Here is an 18,376-nt window from a genome sequence, read left to right on the forward strand (position 1 = left end):
GCGGCATTCATTATGGACTGAAGGGGGGGTAGGCTATGTAAAGGTAATCCAATAAAGAGGGAGTTGCAGTAATTGAGACGAGAGATAACCAGGGAGTGAATTAGAAGCTTGGTGGTGTCGTTAGTTAAAAAAGGGGCGTATTCTGGAAATATTGCGGAGGCTAAATTGGCATGATTTGGACAGGGATTGTTTGTGGGCCTGAAAGGACAGTTCAGAGCCTAAGGTTACCCCTAGCACCCTGGCATGTGAGGACTGGGGACGGACTCATAGATGTGTCATTGATCTTGACAGAGAAGTTAGGGGAAGGGGCACGTGGGGGAGGAAATATTATTATAGGCTTTCCTGTAGGTAAAAGTGATATTACAAGAACTTTGTGTTCCTGTAAGCTCAGCATCCCACTGCTGCTAAGATAGTCTTGTACTTGCTGTGAGCTCTGCACCTCAGGGCAGGAAGTGTCTGTTACGAGTATTCTATTGCCTGCTGGTAAGATCAGCACCCCAGTGCTGCACTATAGTCCTGCCAATCCCTTGAGGCTTGTATTCTGTGCTTTCCAAGATCATCATCTATACCATATCAGCTGTAGCTGCACAAAGGCCCCATGATTCAACCAAATGGGACAGTCTCCCCTTTGTGACATCAGTTTTATTTAAAACAACAAGATCATGGAGCAGATTATGACTTCCAGGGGACCTAAAAGGTCAAAGGTTAGTTAGGTCAAAAATGCCAATTATTAAATTATCCTGCAAGTAATTCAAGCTTTGCATTGAGGTTGTCATGTCTGATTTAAATTATCTAATCAGTGTACACAAAGTCTTACTATACCTTATTGCACTAAGTGTTAAAGTAAACTTGATTGGAGTGTGTGGGGCTAAAATTGGCATTTGCAAAAAAAGGGTATTACCTATACAAATGACTCACTAGAACACTATCCCACATGTGTTTTTTGTTTTTGTTTTTTTGTTTTTTTTTACTATGAGTTAGACTGTGGTATGTATTATTTTCAACTTCATTGACATGCATTTTATAAATCAGTATACAGTAATTAATACCAGCTTCCAAATGTATGCATGTCACAGAAGAAGCAGAAGATATCCTGTAATTTATTCAGACAGATTATGCTAGATCTCAATGCACAAACCATATTGGGGGAATTCATAATTGCTGGTGTTTGTGACAAATTAATGTACCTGTGGTAACAGGTACAAAAATGTGTCTTAGGAGGTAGTGGCACTGAGGGTGAAGTGTCCATACCAGACATTCTGTTCTTAGTACAGCTCAGTCTTACTGATCTCTCTTCCCAGGCACTGCAACCCTCATGCAGACAGGCACAAGGCCAAGGGGTGGAAGGAGCCTAAATAAGAATCGGTTAACCATCAGGTCTGCCTTGCTTTTGATTGCCTGTGAATAGCATTGGGTGTATTCCCTAGGTGCGACTATGGAATCTGCCTACTGCCAATCATAATCAGGGTGAAACTGATGGGGAAAGAGTCTCTCACTTACTCATTAGGCTCCATCCATCCCATAGGTGATATGTCTATGGAGCAGGGCTGGATTAAGAACATCATGGGCCTGGTGCTGAGGATTATGGTGGGGCTTTTTATAAAAAATAAATAAAAAAAAATAAAAAAAAATAATAATTAAAAATGCAAACAATTTTTGTTATAACAAATTCAATTAAATAGAGAGAGGGAGGATGAGAGAGAGAGAAAGGGGATGAGAGAGGGGTGAGGGGTAAGGGAGGGAGGATGAGAGATAGAGGTGGGATTAGAGAGAGAGGATGCGAATGAGCATGCGTGGAAATGACAGCAACACAGCCGGGCCAAGGCAAGTGACCGAAGGCACAGAACCTGGAAGGGAAACAGGGTGAAGATGGCACAAAAGTGTGCCCATTCTAGAGCTGGTAACATTGTGGATATTCAAAACCATTTTAAAGAACTGTTTTTGTGTGTAAGAGGCATAGGGGAGGAGTATGGATGGTATAAAAGTGGGAAGTATGTGCAGGTGAGGGAGAGGAATGTGGAGGGTATAACAGTGGGCACTTTGTACAGGAGAGGAGTGTGGAGGGTATGCCAGTGGGCAGTGTGTACAGGAGAGGAGTGTGGAGGGTATGATGGGGGCAGTATGTACAGGAGAGGAGTGTGGAGAGTAAGATGGTGGCAGTATATACAGGATAGGGGTGTGGAGGGTAGGATTGGGTCAGTTTGTACGGGAGAGGAGCATGGAAGGTATTATGGGGGGGGGGGGGGGTATGTACAGGAGAGGAGTGTGCAGAGAAAGATAGTTGGCAGTATGTACAGGAGAGGAGTGTGGAGGCTATCACAGTGGGTAGTATGTACAGAAGAGGAATGTGGAGGGTATGACAGTGAGCAGTATGCACAGGAGAGGAGTGGGGATGGTATGACAGTGGGCAGTATGTACAGGAATGTGGAGGGTATTACCAAGGGCAGTATGTACAGGAGAGGAGTGTGGAGGGTATGACAGTGGGCACTATGTGCAGATGAGGAGGATGTAGGAATCTGGGAAGGAAAAACTGTGTAGTGGTTAAGTGAGCCATACATGAATTGAAATTAAGCCAATTAAGCAGAGACCAGCTATAGTCGATCTATGTATGGGCAAGCTGGTTGTACACAAGTCAATCTATTAATCGACTTGAGTACAAACAGCCTGTCAAGTTTTTCCCAAAACAGTCATTGCTACCAGCTATAGTTAGCAACACTGATCATTGTATTATGTGGGTTGGGAAGGATCCCCACTGGCAGAACACAATAACACAGAGGGATTGATTCCGCCATCCACAGGTCAGCAGGTAAGAGGGTGTGTGGGAACAGGCTGGGGAGAGAGGTCTGTCAGCAGAGGGGTGTGAGGGGGTCATGGAGGGATATCAATGAGGGGGAGGGGAGTAACTGGGAGTGATATCTTTCAGAGTAGGGTCTGTTATCTGCAGGTTGGGAAATGGTCACCTGTGATATAAGTTGAAGGGAGGTGGCTAACATGAAAAGTGGCTGGGAAGTGACCTAGTTGGGGTAGAGTGTGAAATGGATGATGTGTTTAAAGTTTCTTTCACATTTGCAGTAATGCTTACTGCCCTCTGAAAGGTGATCTGTGGCATATTGCTTTTCAACGAGTGGCATAGCAGCAGCTGACAGGCATTCATGAGGTGCTACTGCCCTTCCTTTTTTTTTTTTTTTTTACATTGTTGAATGGCAGTTTTACATTGTTGGACTATGTTGCTACTGTGAGCGAGTTTAACAGGTGGTGCTGCAAACTCTGCAGGCTCTAAGCTATCCGTAGAGCTCAGTGCCTCTGACAAGAAGTGAGGAGAGGCACTGTGATCTCATCCTCTTGGTCTGCTGCAAACAGAGTGTGCCAGCTTGTATTTAAACTGGCCGCTCCGTATGTAGCTTCTAAAAGGCTGCGCAAGGAGCCATAGGTGATAGCCCCAAATTTTGACCAGCAGTGGGGTAGACCTACCTACCCCCTAAATTTGGGCTATATGGGACTCCTGGTCCTTGAGCCATGACCCTTGAAGTCAATCTTTTTTTTGTGATTTAAAAAAAAAACATTTTTTAAATGGGCCTATCTTAAGGTAATGGGCCTGGAGTGGCAGCTCCAAAAGCCCCTATGTTAATCTGTGGAGAATAGTTCTCTATCATGTCCGCTTTCCAGCTGAATGGGGCAGTGGATAGAGACCTATGCAGGAAGCTAGCACATTCATGACAGCTTCCCAACACAGACATGCCCTAAACTAAGCAGTGGCATATTTCTCTATGCCCGCTCAGAGGTGGTCTTAATCAGGGCTTTATTATTCAGAGAATAGAGGCAGGTACTCACATTCCCCCACCTTATGTGACAACAAATGGTGGGTGTGGTCAGGGAAATGTGTATTGCACAAAGTTCAGGAATGCATGTCAAACAGGGCACAGCACTCAAGATGGGTAACACAGGCCAGTTTATAATCAAAAATTACCTTCCCTCTAACCCATTAATACATTAAGTGCCCCCCTCCCCAGTAAAGATTCCCCGTCCACATATTACATAACTCCCATGGAGTACAGAGCTCTCCCACCACTCAACTGAGAGTGCTAAGGAGAAGCAGCATGGCTGGTGCGGCTGAGCTGCTTGAAGAGGCGGACTGCCACTGATAAACACAGAAGCCAGTAAAGGGAGTGAGTTGTGCAGAAACTTCCTCTATTAGCTTTTGTATTTATCAGTGACAGCCCTGGTCTAAAATAGGTTTCCTAATCTGTGAATTGGTGTTAATTCTTTTAAAATCTGTTATGCCGCGTACACACGATCAAACAATCGGGGGGAAAAGTCCGGCAAACTCAAGTCAAACGTGTGTAGCCTCCGGCATACTTTTTTGACCCGAAAGTACGGCGGACTTAGAAAGTAGTTTTGCACTCCAATCTTCCCGCCGGGCTCGCATTTTGGCGCACAATCCGGCCGTGCATATGCCAGTCCGCCGTACTTTTGAAATGAACGGACTTTTCCCGCCCGGAGAAAAGTCCGCTCATTTAGAGCGGGTCTCCAGGTAGGTGGGGCCCGCGAAGGAGACGTTGCACGGCCCCCCACCCCAAAGCACCTTGTCCCCATGTTGATGAGGACAAGGGCCTCTTCACGACAACCCTGGCCGTTGGTTGTCGGGGTCTGTGGGCGGGGGGCTTATCGGAATCCGGGAGCCCCCTTTAATAAGGGGGCCCAGGATACCGGCCCCCCACCCTATGTGAATGAGTATGGGGTACAATGTACCCCTACCCATTCACCTGTGAAAAAAGTACAAAAAAAAAACACAACACAGGGTAAAAATAGTTTATTGCACAGCTCCGGGGGTCTTCCGTCTTCGGGGGTCTTCTCACTGGACTTCTCCGCTATCTTCTGCTAGCTCTTTTGCTAGCGGAGGAGCCCGGCTTTCTTCCTCGCCGTTGGCCTCTTCTTCCGACTTTGGGGGTCTTGTCCCCCTCTTCGGGGGTCTTTCCCCCCTCTTCGGTTCTTCTGTCGCCGCTGTTGTCGCCGCCTTCCGTTCTTCTGTTCTTCTCTTCAGATGTTGACTCGTCGCTCCCTCCGCTCACAATGACGGGGACCGGGCGCGCGGTGACTTATATAGGGACATCACCGGATGATGTCCCCGCATATTATGATGTCACAGTCACAGCATCCTCTGGGACTGTGACACCATAATGGGCGGGGACATCATCCGGTGATGTCCCTATATAAGTCGCCGCGCATCGTGTCTGAGCCATTGTGAGCGAAGGATGCGATGAGTCAACATCTGAAGAGAAGAAGAGAAGAACAGAAGGCCAGAAGGCAGCGGCAACAGAAGACCGGGCCACCGCCTGTAAAAGAGCTATAAGAAGGCGCGGTGGCCCGGCAGAAAAACCGAAGAGTGGGACAAGACCCCAGAAGAGGTGGACAAGACCCCCTAAGTCGGAATAAGAGGCCGACGGCGAGGAAGAAAGCAAAAGAGCTAGCAGATGATAGAGAAGACCCCCCGAAGACGGAAGACCCCCGGAGCTGTGCAATAAACTATTTTTACCCTGTGTTGTGTTTTTTTTTGTACTTTTTTTATAGGTGAATGGGTAGGGGTACATTGTACCCCATACTCATTCACTTAGGGTGGGGGGCGGTATCCGGGGGCCCCCTTATTAAAGGGGGCTCCCGGATTCCGATAAGCCCCCCGCCCGCAGACCCCGACAACCAACGGCTAGGGTTGTCGGGAAGAGGCCCTTGTCCTCATCAACATGGGGACAAGGTGCTTTGGGGTGGGGGGGCCGTGCGGCTCCCCCTTCCCCAAGGCACCCCCCCATGTTGAGGGCACGCGGCCTGGTACGGCTCAGGAGGGGGGGTGCTCGCTCATCCCCCCTTTCCTGGCCGGCCAGGTCGGACAAGGGTCTGATGTGGACTTGGGGGGGACCCCCATGCCGATTTTTTCAGCATTTGGGTTCCCCTTTAAGTCCATACCAGGTGGCGGGGCCAGCGACATCTCCTTCGCGGGCCCTGCCTACCTGGAGGCGCGCTCGAAATGAGCAGACTTTCCTCCCCGTGTGTGGGCGAGTCCGTTCATTTCAAAAGTAGGGTGGATAGTACGGCGGACTTAGTACGCCGCAATAGTCCGCTGAAAAAGTGCCGTGTGTGGGCAAGTAGCCCGTTCGGAAAAGTTGGGCGGACAGTCTGGCGGGAAGTCCGCCAGACTAAGTCCGTCGGATAGTCCGCTATGTGTGTACGCGGCATTACAAGCATAGTGTCATGACTCCGCAGTAGTGTTCATATCTGTTTGCTCCCCTTTCTGTTGTGTTCAGCTTAGAGGCCAGTCACTGTTCACCTGTATGCTTAAGTAATTTTCCTTTAAGCATGGCTCCACCCCAATCTCTAACTAGGAACACTATTAACCTGTACACTGCAAGCCAAGCCTTGCTGACCAATATTGTGTGTTTAGCTTCCTGTGTGTGTCTTGCCGTGTGCTCTACTTCTGTTTCTGTTCACCTATCTTGGCTTGTTCTTTGAATATCCCTGCCTGCTTGTTACCCTGACCTTTGGCGTGTTCTTTGTCTAATCCTTGTCTGCTAGTTCCCCCAACCTGTGGCTTATCTCCTGACTACCACTTGTTGTCCTGGACTGCTGCTTCCCCTCCATCCTCCAGTAGCCTACCATGAGCGTGAGCTGGGAGACCCTGGGGGTCGTGACCTGGAGCCAGTTGCAGCGCAGTCCATTCTCACCACTAGAGGCTCTGGTGAACACCTGCTGGCTCTTAGACTCCTTAGACTTAAAATCGTATACTCTAGCTCCCAGTGGGATCCGTGTTGGTGCTCCAGTGGCCCTGCTTTCCTGAACCACCCAGAGCTCCATCTGCAGCAGTCAGCCGTAGGGTCTTCTACCTTAGCGGTGGACTCCTGGCTCCAACAGAGTGCATCTGTCACCTGGCCTTAGGTAACCTGACACATAGCAACAAGTTCTAAAAGTGGTGGCAGTTAAAACTGAATCTGTCTTGTATCATGTGTATTTGTATTGAAACTTGTGCAAAGGCTTGTCTTAATTAGGGAAAGGTAGTTTTATATAGACCCTTTTCCAGAAAAGTGTTGTTAAAAGATTGTTATATGCAAATATGTATTCCTATATTATGTAAGGGTTGATAATGTGTTTCAATGTCCAAAATACTATGCAATCTAGAGGCATTCCGTACAGCCCACAGAAATGTAATTTTCTACTTCTCTAATTAGCTCACTTCTCATTTCTCAAAGTCAATGAGCCTAAATTTGTATAATCCCCAAGACCTGCCTACTAAATATATGCCTATGATGCAGCTTTTTAAGGCCATTAAGGCTATTAGAGCAATGACTCACAAAGGTGCTCCTGGATTTTAAGGGCCTTCCTACTGGTAGATTTCCCTGTAGCTGCACCCAGACACTCACTGACCCTCCAACAGCAACAGACAGGGAGACTCCCACCCTGTCAATCTTCTTTTTGCTTTTTTTATTGCCACTATTGTCTTGAAGACAGAGGATCGGGGTACAGGATACCTAAAAACAACAGCAACATTTTCCTCAGTATAATTTTCTAATATCTTTTGCCTCTGCCACAGGTTAAGGCAGACTCATCAGACCAGATGAACAGCTCCCTTTATTAGCTTCAGCTCTTTTCACAGGCTAGCACTGGACCTTTAAACTGATGTGCTGGCTGTCTTGTTACCTTCATTTAGGGACACTCCAACATGGGGAATAGTCACATCACTTCCTGACTGCAGAGGAGAAGCCACTACTGACAGCAAAGGATTGTGGGAGATATAGTCTTGTCACCTGGATTTATAATAGACTCATACTGTTAAAAACTACAAGTTCCAGTGGGCTGAGAAACTGAGGAAATATGGGTGAGCAGATAAATTGAACTGTCCTGGGTGGACTCGCTCTCTTGGTACATTGGTTTCAGAGCTACAAGAGCAAGAGGCTGTCGCTCTGGGTGCTGTTTGGTGAGTGCCATGGCCTTGACAGAGCTGGAGACATCTCACCCTGAGAGCTGCATAGTTGCTGATCAAGTACTTCTACACCACACACCCACACAGTCACCATTGAAATTCTGGGCCTGCAGGTTGCCAGTTGGGCAAATGGGCACTTCACACCTGGTTGCAGACATTTAAGAGCCTGTGCAGGGACATCCGTCTCCAAGGACCCGTGTATCTGCATGATTGTTGAGTGGGTGGAAGCCCATCTTATCTCTGACACTTCACTTAAAGACACTGCATGTAAACACCTTTATACCTGACCTGGAAGGTCTTTGCTGGGGGAAATACAACATCTAGTCCATTCAGCTTTATTGGCGTGCTACTACAAAGTAACATCTCTGGGCACCACCATAGCTAGCTGAAGATCTCGGATACCCATACTACAAGAACTTTTTCTCTTTAAAGAATGCTGCTCGTAGAACCTGTGGCAGATTAAAACCTTCAAACAACTGTATATTAAAGGGGAACTCCTACATAAATTGTATGTTTTCTTCATATTTCCTGTGGCATTAGAGCCTAGAGGGAGCTGTCTGACTCAATGTCTTCTTAATCCCCTCTTGATTCTGGGGTCATAAATCTGTTTAAAGCCTGCTTATCATAGCCACTTGACCTATTGATATGGTTATTTCACTGTATATCCTGGTGATTTAGTTTTACTGCAATAATTTACAAATTGGGTCAAATTTTATAGTCTTGTATAGTCTTGTTGACTTAATCTTCCAGGAAAGTGTAAATCCTACTAATTATTGGTTTGAATTTGTATCTTTTGCTTGAAGTATGCTGGAACCTAGAGTGTCAGAGGTATCAGGTTTTCAAGGTCAGGGCAACCACTGGGGACAAGCAACTTCCATTGGCCATTGTGTGGGTAGCACTACATGGAGATTGACAATTAGTAGTTGTAGATATTTAAGCTGAGCCTGGAAATTGAGTAGGCAAGACTCTTCTTCAGCTTTCTCCCCCAGGTATAGGGCCTGAGAAGCACGGACTGGACTTCTCTGGCTGCTGTGGTTCATTCTGTTGACTGTTATGTCACTACAGGACATAGCGAAGGAATCACAGCATACAAAGGAAGTGTCACGTACCTTAAGGCAGAGCCCGGAATGCAGGGAGCGGCTTCTCGTAGACCTCTGACTCGGGAGACCCTGGTAGTGATGACAGGGGCTCAGGAGCACAGAGGGGCACAAGTGCCTGACTGGATGGTTGATGTAAGAAGCAGCAGACCGTTGATGGTGGAGGTGTCCTGTAGTCCAGCAGCGGAATGTAGGCAATGGTAAGGTTCAGCAGACAGCAGAAGGATTCCTGTAGTCCGGCAATGGGATGCAAGTGGTCGCAGGGTACAGCGAACAACGGGAGGAGTTCTGTAGTCCGGCAGCGAATGCTGGTGCAAACTGGATACAGCGGGAAGTGGGAAGAGTCCAGTAGTCCGCAGCAAGAGGTAGGAGGCAACAGGGCACAGAGGGAGCAACAGCCGGGTACGGTGGTGGACTGGGAGGTGTCCTGTAGTACAGCAGCGGTAAAACAGGCAACTGACAGATAATGGATGGTATAACAGTCCAGGTCAGGCACAGGCGAGAAGATCAGGTACAGAAACGGAAGCAAGAAGAGTAGTCGGGTACAAAGCCAGAGTCGGGGGCAGGCAGCAAACAGCGGAGTCGGGAACAAGCCGGGTTCAGGATACGGATTCAGATTCAGGTTCAGATACAGGATACCAGGGTACACGGGAACGCTGTTGCTCGGGCAGCAAGGCAGTGAAGCAAGGATCCACTTTAAATAGCGCTATTGGCGCCAATTGCGTCAAACAACCGCGGTAATGTTTTTCAAACCGCACAGAAGATCTTCTGCGACTTACGCCGCTCGGATGCCTGTGAGAAGGATCTTCCTGACAGGAAGGCACCTTGCATACCAGGACCGGTCAGATTGTGGTGACCCTCTGAGCTCTTGAAGAAAATGGAGGTTTGACTTTCCACCTGTTGAAAAGGTGGTTATTTTATGCCTTTTTTAATCTGTGAGTATCATGTAGTTCTCACAATATAGTTCACGAGGTCATTTTTACACTTATATTGTGGGGGACTATTTCTACTTTTGATATTTGTAACCTACCAATTAGTGTTCCACAAAACTCAGATTTGTGTAGTACTTGTTTATAGTCAATGCTTAATAGTTTAAATTCATTAGCTGCCCCCAAATGTTTATTCACAATTCATGGTGGCATCTGTTTTTTACCACCCTTATGCGAATATCTTTTTCCTGACACTGATTGTTCTGTGTCTTTAAGAACCTTTAACCCAGAAAACTGCATTAACATCATCTAAATGTTATTGTTGCATGAAGCCTTGAACGATTCAATTGCTCAAGGCCAGTATACGTAACGGCCTGAATTTTGGGCTGAATTCAGACCTGAAACGAACCAAAAGATGCACAGGATTCCTCTGCAAATTAACACCGGAGCTTCAGCGGAGATATGTGAACCGGCTCCATAGAAAGCCGGTCACAATCTCCTACCATGAGAATTGGATTCGGGGAAATCCACATCCAATTTGCATAGATGTGAGCCCAGCCTTAAGAGACATCTCATTGCCAACTCTTTCCACTTAAAGGATGCATTCACACAGCTATAGGAAGTGACCATGGCTCAGAATATAGTCACAGTGATTTACAGAGTACTGCTACCCAAAGCTTGTGCCATAATGAGAACCTACAAGTGTGGTCAGAGATTATTTCTCATAAAAAGGACATTTAAAAAAAATACAATTCCATTTTATGTAAATAATCATTTTTGGGGTAATTTTACATTGTTCAATAGAAAAGAATGTTCACAGTAACTACCAGTATTAACCACATGCTGTCGGACCATTGTAGATAAATGATGACCAGGTGGCTAGCTGATAAAGGCATTTTAAAATGTCCTCCCACAGTTTACGCTCACTATCTAGCGTGTGCAGTGGCAAACTCTGTGATTGCTGTGTCCATCGAAGATGTGAGAGCAGGGTAGACGGTCACATCTAAACAAAAGCTGCATGTTGCAGCCAGCACTCTGTTTCTTCTCACTAATCAGTTGTGATAGGAAACAGAATGTTTCCCCAGTGATTGGCAACATGTTTTGTACACATTACAGTGTCACCTTAGCAGTCAGCCAGTGTCCCTGACCACCAACCTCCCCAGGGATCAGGGACACTGGCTGGCTGCTCTGGTTACGCTGTACACCAGTGCAGCCAGCCAGTGTTCCTTATTACCAACCACACAGGTACAGTGTCACAATATCAGTGCAACCAGGCACAATGTCCCTGATCACTAGCCACCTCAGTACAGTGTCACCATACCAGGGCAACCTTCCAGTATCCCTGATTGCTAGCCACCCCAGTACAGTGGGATTTATGGTGTAGTGGTCCAAGGACATCCAAGCGGTTCAGCTCCTAAAGGATGGCTAGAATCTCATGAGGCATATCAGGGTGTGCAACGGAAAAGAAAAGAGGAAGGCCACAGAGCCTTATGAAGTAAATATAATGATTATCTAAAAAGGTTTATCAATATGATGAAATAGAAGCTGACTTACATCTGTCAAGGCTGCGGTCACACTGTGGGATAGAAACACGCAGCCTTCCATAGGCATATGCATCTGCTGGAGTGCACTGCACCCAGGGGTCAAGTCCTGGGGAAAAAAGTGTGGGAACTCCCACCCAAGATCCACTCGCCCACCAAAAAAAAAAAATGATACGCTCATATGCACGAACGCTTCAAAAGTGGTATTTTTCATCCAATTTTCGTATTGTGTGTGTATAAAGCTTAACTTTTAGTACATAAAAAAAAAACAATCCTCAATAAACATAAATACGGTAATTCTCTGAATAATCAGCATTCATTCAGTTGTGCTTCCATGCAAATGTGAACATCATGTTCTGATCTTTATTGGGGAATGTTATTTTGTATATAGAGTGTTTATGTGGTGAATTTACACTTTTCATTGAACAGTGTTTGTATAACACAGGGTTAAAACAGAAAGGTCATAAATTAACTGCACATTATCTGGACAGAATACCTGGGGAGATAGTGATATGTTCCTGCTTAGGAGATGTATGTTAGCTTGGGGGGCTGCAAACTCTGCAGGGCTCCAACACACACTCGCTGCTATTCCAACCCTTCACATATTTCCACATAAACTTCCCTCCTGGCATTAAACTTTGCCAGGTATTGTGCTCAGCTTACCACCCCAAACTGATGTTCCTCCCTCAGCTCACCTCTCTCCCTGCATGTCCTGTGAGCAGAATAGCTGTGCTCCTCCTCTGGGTTCTCTCATCATATGGCACTGAATATAGAGGAGGGGGGGATTCAGCGGGACACACAGAGCAAGTATGCAGGAGACGGGTTGGAGGGGGGAGATGAGGAGACAGAAAATCAGGAGGGGCCGGCGGGGAGGAGCGCATCACAAGAGGTCTTACTAAATACAATCTCTTAGCAGCAGGGACCTGATTTACCTGTTAGCTAGCTGTGATTGACAGGTAGATCAAAATGGAAGCTGTCATGGGGCCCCTACTGGCAATGCCTGAATGGTCAGTCCACCCCTGGTGTGTGTCACTTACTATTGCGAGCTGTGTTGGCGGCTGCTGGTGTAGCACCCGCCACACAGCTCGCATACTTCAAAGTCTTGCAGGACACAGCTGCTAATGAGTTCCTGTGGTGGAAAAAGTACAGGAACTCCGTTCCCATGCGTTCCCGCAGGACTTGAGCCCTGACTGCACCCAGAATAGAATGGGCCACTTGGACTACACGTTCTTTTTAGCCACATCGATGGTGGCTCACCCCTTATTGCACAAAGCCACTCAGAAGACAAAGTTTTACTGAAAAATACAAAGTTCTCTCTGGGAAAAACATACTTTTTTCTGGCTCAAACCCTCTTTCTTTTTGGCATCATGTATGACAATTATTCAACTATTATTGGAACATTATATCCTAATGAATAATATGCCATACAACAGCTGGCACTCCACCTTGTGGCCAGTTAGCATATTGTCCCAACATGGGCTGATCACCTGATTACCTTTACACATTTTGCCACTTATCAGCTCTGCTCATCTCACACAGTGTAAGAGAGGAAAAGCTGATGAACAGCACTTCCTTGTTTACATGTCGTCCCAGAACAAGAGCCACACTGCTCCGCTGTCATTTGACAGTGGGCGAGCGGCGGAAAATAGTTAATATTGACTGTCCCTGGGAAAACATTTTCTCTTCAGTCAGTGCTCCCCCCATGGTGGAACTCCAGGGCCCAGTTGCAAATGTGACCTTTGCGACTCTGGTAGTTCCCCCACTGGCGTGGGCCAGTGTTACCAGCCTCCCACAACTTTTTTTTACTGACAAACCATGAATAATTTCCCAACAGAGCGTATTTTTGTACTGACAAGCAGAAATATGACTGAAATTCCTCTTAAAGACTAACAGAATCAATATTTCAATGGTATAAACAACATGTAAACATTGACAACACCCATAACAAGTAATCTGCTGGCTTTGCAATTAATACGTCAAAACAGAGTGAGAAAATGTGAGTATGACTAGAATAGTGAAAGACCTGAGGAACCCTGAAGACCTAAGGAAAACAAGTTCAGTGGCACACACAGCATTCCATGATGTATGATGGGCTTAGACAGATTTTGCCTAAATCCCGGTACACATGGGCCAAAAAATCTGTGTATTGCCGCGTACACACGAGCGGAATGTCTGACAGAAAAAGTCTGACGGAATCTTTTCATCGTATATTCCGAACATGTGTATGTCTTATCTGACTTTTTTTTTTCCTGAAAATGCTGACGGACCTAGAAATAGAACATGTTCTAAATATTTCAGACGGAACCAATTCCTATTGGGAAAACCGCTCATCTGTATGCTGTTCCGACGGACCAAAAACAATGTATGATCTGAAGCAAGTAGGGGACGGAAGCTATTGGCTACTGGCTATTGAACTTCCTTTTTCTAGTCCCGTGGTACATGTTGTAAGTCACCACGTTCTTAAGGATTGGTCTTTGGTGTGATCGCATGTACGCAAGACGGTTTGAGCAGAATTCCATTGGAACTCCGTCAGAAAAACCTTCAGAGTTTATTCCGACGGGAAAACCAGTTGTGTGTACAGGGCATTAGTGTACGGCTGTCTTTTCAACAGAAGCCAATCTAAGGCTCCATTTACACCAATACGTTTTTTCATGCTTTTTGCGGAAATGCAGAAATTTTTTTTAACATGGGTTCCTATGGAACATGTTCATATCAATGCATTTTTGTGCCTCTGCATTTTTAGAAAGGGTAAGGGACCCTGGCTGCATGTGCTAATCAAATGCTGTCTCCAAAGTCATCCACCTTACACTGGGGTCTCCAGGACCCACCTCCTTACATCAGGGTCCTCTGACCCCCCCTCCTTACACCAGGGTCCTCAGGTCCACTCCCTTTACATCAGGGTTCACACCCCCCCCCCCTTCATCAGGGCCTCTTTCCTCCAATCATCCCCCTTGTATCAGGGACAGGTTTTCCTTTGTTAATAAAAAAAATTAGGAGCTATCCTTTATCATTTACAATCAAAATAAAGCACAATTTGTCTTGAAATAAAACAAGGTTTAATCCACCTAGATACACAAGTAGTTGCGAAGATATGTATAGTTTTACTAACACATGTCAAAATTGCACTTAGGCATTTACATTTGTTTTACCCTTAGGTGTCAAGGGGTTAGAGTCCCAGGTGAAGTAGGATATTTTCATATGATATGAAATAAGAGATTATATAGGAATGTCAGCACTCAGCACACATGAATTACATACTGTGACAGGTTTCACCTTATATATGGATTTTCATAACACATCGGAGGGTCAGGCTGTGACACACAAATTCTCCTGCAGTCCACCACATTCCAGCAACACACAATTTGGCACATTGGGCAGTAAGTACTTTTCCTTGAACTTTTGGCAGCTTCAGCCGATTCAGCCTCATTACACGGTGCTTCAATTGCTTTTCGGGTCTAATTTAAAGGCGGGTCACTAGGCTGTTCCTGGTCTTCCTTGTTTCCACTTTCTTCTAGGTGGTGGCATCCAGCACAATGTGACTTTGGCTGTACATTACACACTCACATTGGTCCCTACCCTCAAGGAGCCCACAATCCAAGATCCCCATTCATATACTAGGGCCAATTTTGGACAGAAGCCAATTAACCTACCTGCATGTCTTTGGTTTGTGGGAGGAAACTGGAGTACCCGGAGGAAACCCACACAGGCACAGGGAGAACATGCAAACTCTAGGCAGGTAGTGTCGTGGTTGGGATTTGAACCAGCAACCCTTCTTACTGCTAGGTGAGAGTGCTAACCACTACACCACTGTCCCACTGAGCAAGTGAATGTCCACGGGGCGGATCATCACTGATCCACCCAGTGTGAAAGGACCCTAATGGTGAGGAAGTCTTGGAAACAATGGTCTGCAGGAGTTAAGCAGAGGAGGAGCAATAGTCTGCATGGTGAAGCAGGAGAAAGGTCATAGCAGTTAAATATTCAAATCATCTCTTCAGGCTCTATGTGCTAACTTGTGAAATCTACAAATATGATGGCAAAGTAAACTATTGTATGGGCATCCCATATACCCCTTTCCCCAACAAAGTTGTAACCCCCAATAAAAAAACAAAAAAACAAAACAAAACCAGCAAAGGACTGTTCATTGTCTCTGCAAGTGATATATGGGAGTCTGGCAGCGGGGTGAATTGGTAGATGTTTGTTACTAGTGGCAACTACACCGCTAGAAAGTTCAGACTTGCTGACCAGGCCTTTTCTGAAACCTTTTGTTTTACAAGTTTAAATTAGTATTGTTTGCTAGAAAATTACTTAGAACCCCTAAACATTTATATATATATATATATATATATATATATATATATATATATATATATATATATATATATATATATATATTAGCAGAGACCCTAGAGAATAAAATGATGATTGTTGCAATATTTTATGTCACACTGTATTTTTGCAGCAGCCTTTCAAACAAAACTTTGTTGGATAAAAATACACTTTAACCACTTGCCTACTGAGCACTTTTACTTCCTTCCTGCCCAGGCCAAATTTCAGCTTTCCATGCTGTCACATGCAACACTGTACCCATATGATTTTTTATATATTTTTTACACAAATAGAGCTTTCTTTTGGTGGTATTTAATCACCACTTGTTTTTTTATTTTTTGCTAAACAAAAAAAGACCAACATTTTTTAAAGAAAACAAACATTTTTCATACTAAAAATAAAATTTTGCAAACAGGTCATTTTTCTCCTTCACTGATGTGCGCTGATGAGGCTGCACTGATGGGGACTGATCAGGGGCACTGATGAGGTTGTACTGATAGGTGGCACTGATAGTCTGGACTGAAGGGCACTGAGAGGTGGCACTGATGGGTGGCACTGATGGGCACTGATAAGCAGCACTAGTGGTCACTGATAGACACTGGTAGGCAGCACTGATAGGTGACATTGATGATGATGCACTGATTGGCAGCACTAATGGGCACTGATAGGTGTCGCTGGTGGGCACTGATTAACAGCACTGATAGGTGGCACTGGTGGGCAGCACTGGTGGTCACTGATTAGCAGCACTGGTGCTCAATGTTGGGACTGATGTCTCTTTATCTGCTTTTTTCTTTTCTTCTCACGCTGCAAGAAAGAAAAGAAAAGCAGATAACCGACTTCTGTATACACCCTGTGATCAGATGTCATTGGCTGACAGTTGATCACCTGGTAAAGGGCTGCTGTGATTGGCCCTTTACCCTGATCTGTGATCATCTAAGTCTGCAAGGGGGCAGGGGCAGGAACTGGTTAATTAATTTAAAAAGACAAAACACTAAAGTTAGCCCAAGTTTTGTAGAATGTGAAAAATGATGTTACCAGGTGCAAATAGATACCCAACATGTCATGCTTTAAAATTGCGCATGCTTATGGAATAGCGACAAACTTTGGTAATGAAGAATCACCATAGGCGACACGTTCACATTTTTTACAAGTCATCTGTTTAGAGTTACAGAGGAGGTTTAGTGCTAAAATTATTGCTCACGTTCTAACGATCACTGCGATACCGCACATGTGTGGTTTGAAGACCGTTTGCATATGCGGGTGTGACTTACGTATGCGTTCGCTTCTGCACTTGAATTTTTTTCTTATTTATTTTCCTTTTTTTTCTTTTTTTTTTTACACTGTCCCTTTATTTTTATTTTTTTTATCACTTTTATTCCTACTACAAGGAATGTAACCATCGCTTGTAATAGATATAAGTATGACAGAACCTCTTTATTGAGAGATGTGGGGTTAAAAAGACCTCACATCTCTCATTTACCCTTAAAGTGAAAAAAAATAATTACTTTAACAAAAAAACAAAAAAAAATCACCTCTTCTGGCAATCATAATTTTGTTGCTAGAAAATTACTCAGAACTCCCAAATATTATATATTTTTTTTAGCAGACACCCTAGGGAATAAAATGGCCGTCAGTGCAACTTTTTATGTCGCATTTTTTCAAACGCTTTTTATGTAAACATCCCTTGTAATAGGAATGGTACATGACAGGTCCTCTTTATGGAGAGATGTGGGGTCTATAAGACCCCACATCTCTCCTCCAGGCTGGAAAGCATGAGATAAAAAAAAAGAGCAATCCCATGCTTTCCAGCTACGGCTATGTTTACAACCACGACCCAAGTCATAACGTCGCGCCTGGGCCTCCGACGGTCATAGAGATGACTGGTGACCATATGGTCGCCAGAAATCTCTATGCTTGTCATCCGGCGGTGGCAGATTCTTTCTCCGGGTTCCCGATGGCTGAACTGACACTCTGATCGTTCTTATGATGTATAGAATCGCCAACTTTAAAAGAGCTGCAGGCATCATTCAGATATCCCCACTGAAACTCAAAAGTGACACTGCTCTATCCAAATATAGCCGCTAACACACTAAAATTGATATTTTAGCTCAAATAGTGTAAAGGACTGTCTATTTTCTTCACAAATTTTTTTTTTTTCTGTGTGTCATTTATGTTATACACAAGGTTTATTTACTCATTGATGTATATACAATAATGTGCACAAGCATGTATTGATTGTTGGAGATGTAAAATTCTTTATTGTTTAGACCAACAATAACCATGTGATTTTTCACGTATAGGCAAAATTATTGCACAGATTTATGCACTATTATTTTCTTTTTTTAGCGCTACACTTTACATACTGTTTACACTAGATATCCCCACAGAAAGTCAGGATGTCATATGACATACTGTGGGCGGGAAGTGGTTAAACCAGAGAGGCAGAAGTTTCGTCAGGCGTTGCTTCGGTCCTCCAAGGGCATAGAGCTGAGTGGGGAGTACATGGCTCCCGCCACC

This window comes from Lithobates pipiens, unplaced genomic scaffold, assembly GCF_037356315.1.
Source record: "Lithobates pipiens isolate NorthernLeopardFrog02 unplaced genomic scaffold, aLitPip1_a1.2 Scaffold_13, whole genome shotgun sequence".
NCBI lineage: Eukaryota > Metazoa > Chordata > Amphibia > Anura > Ranidae > Lithobates > Lithobates pipiens.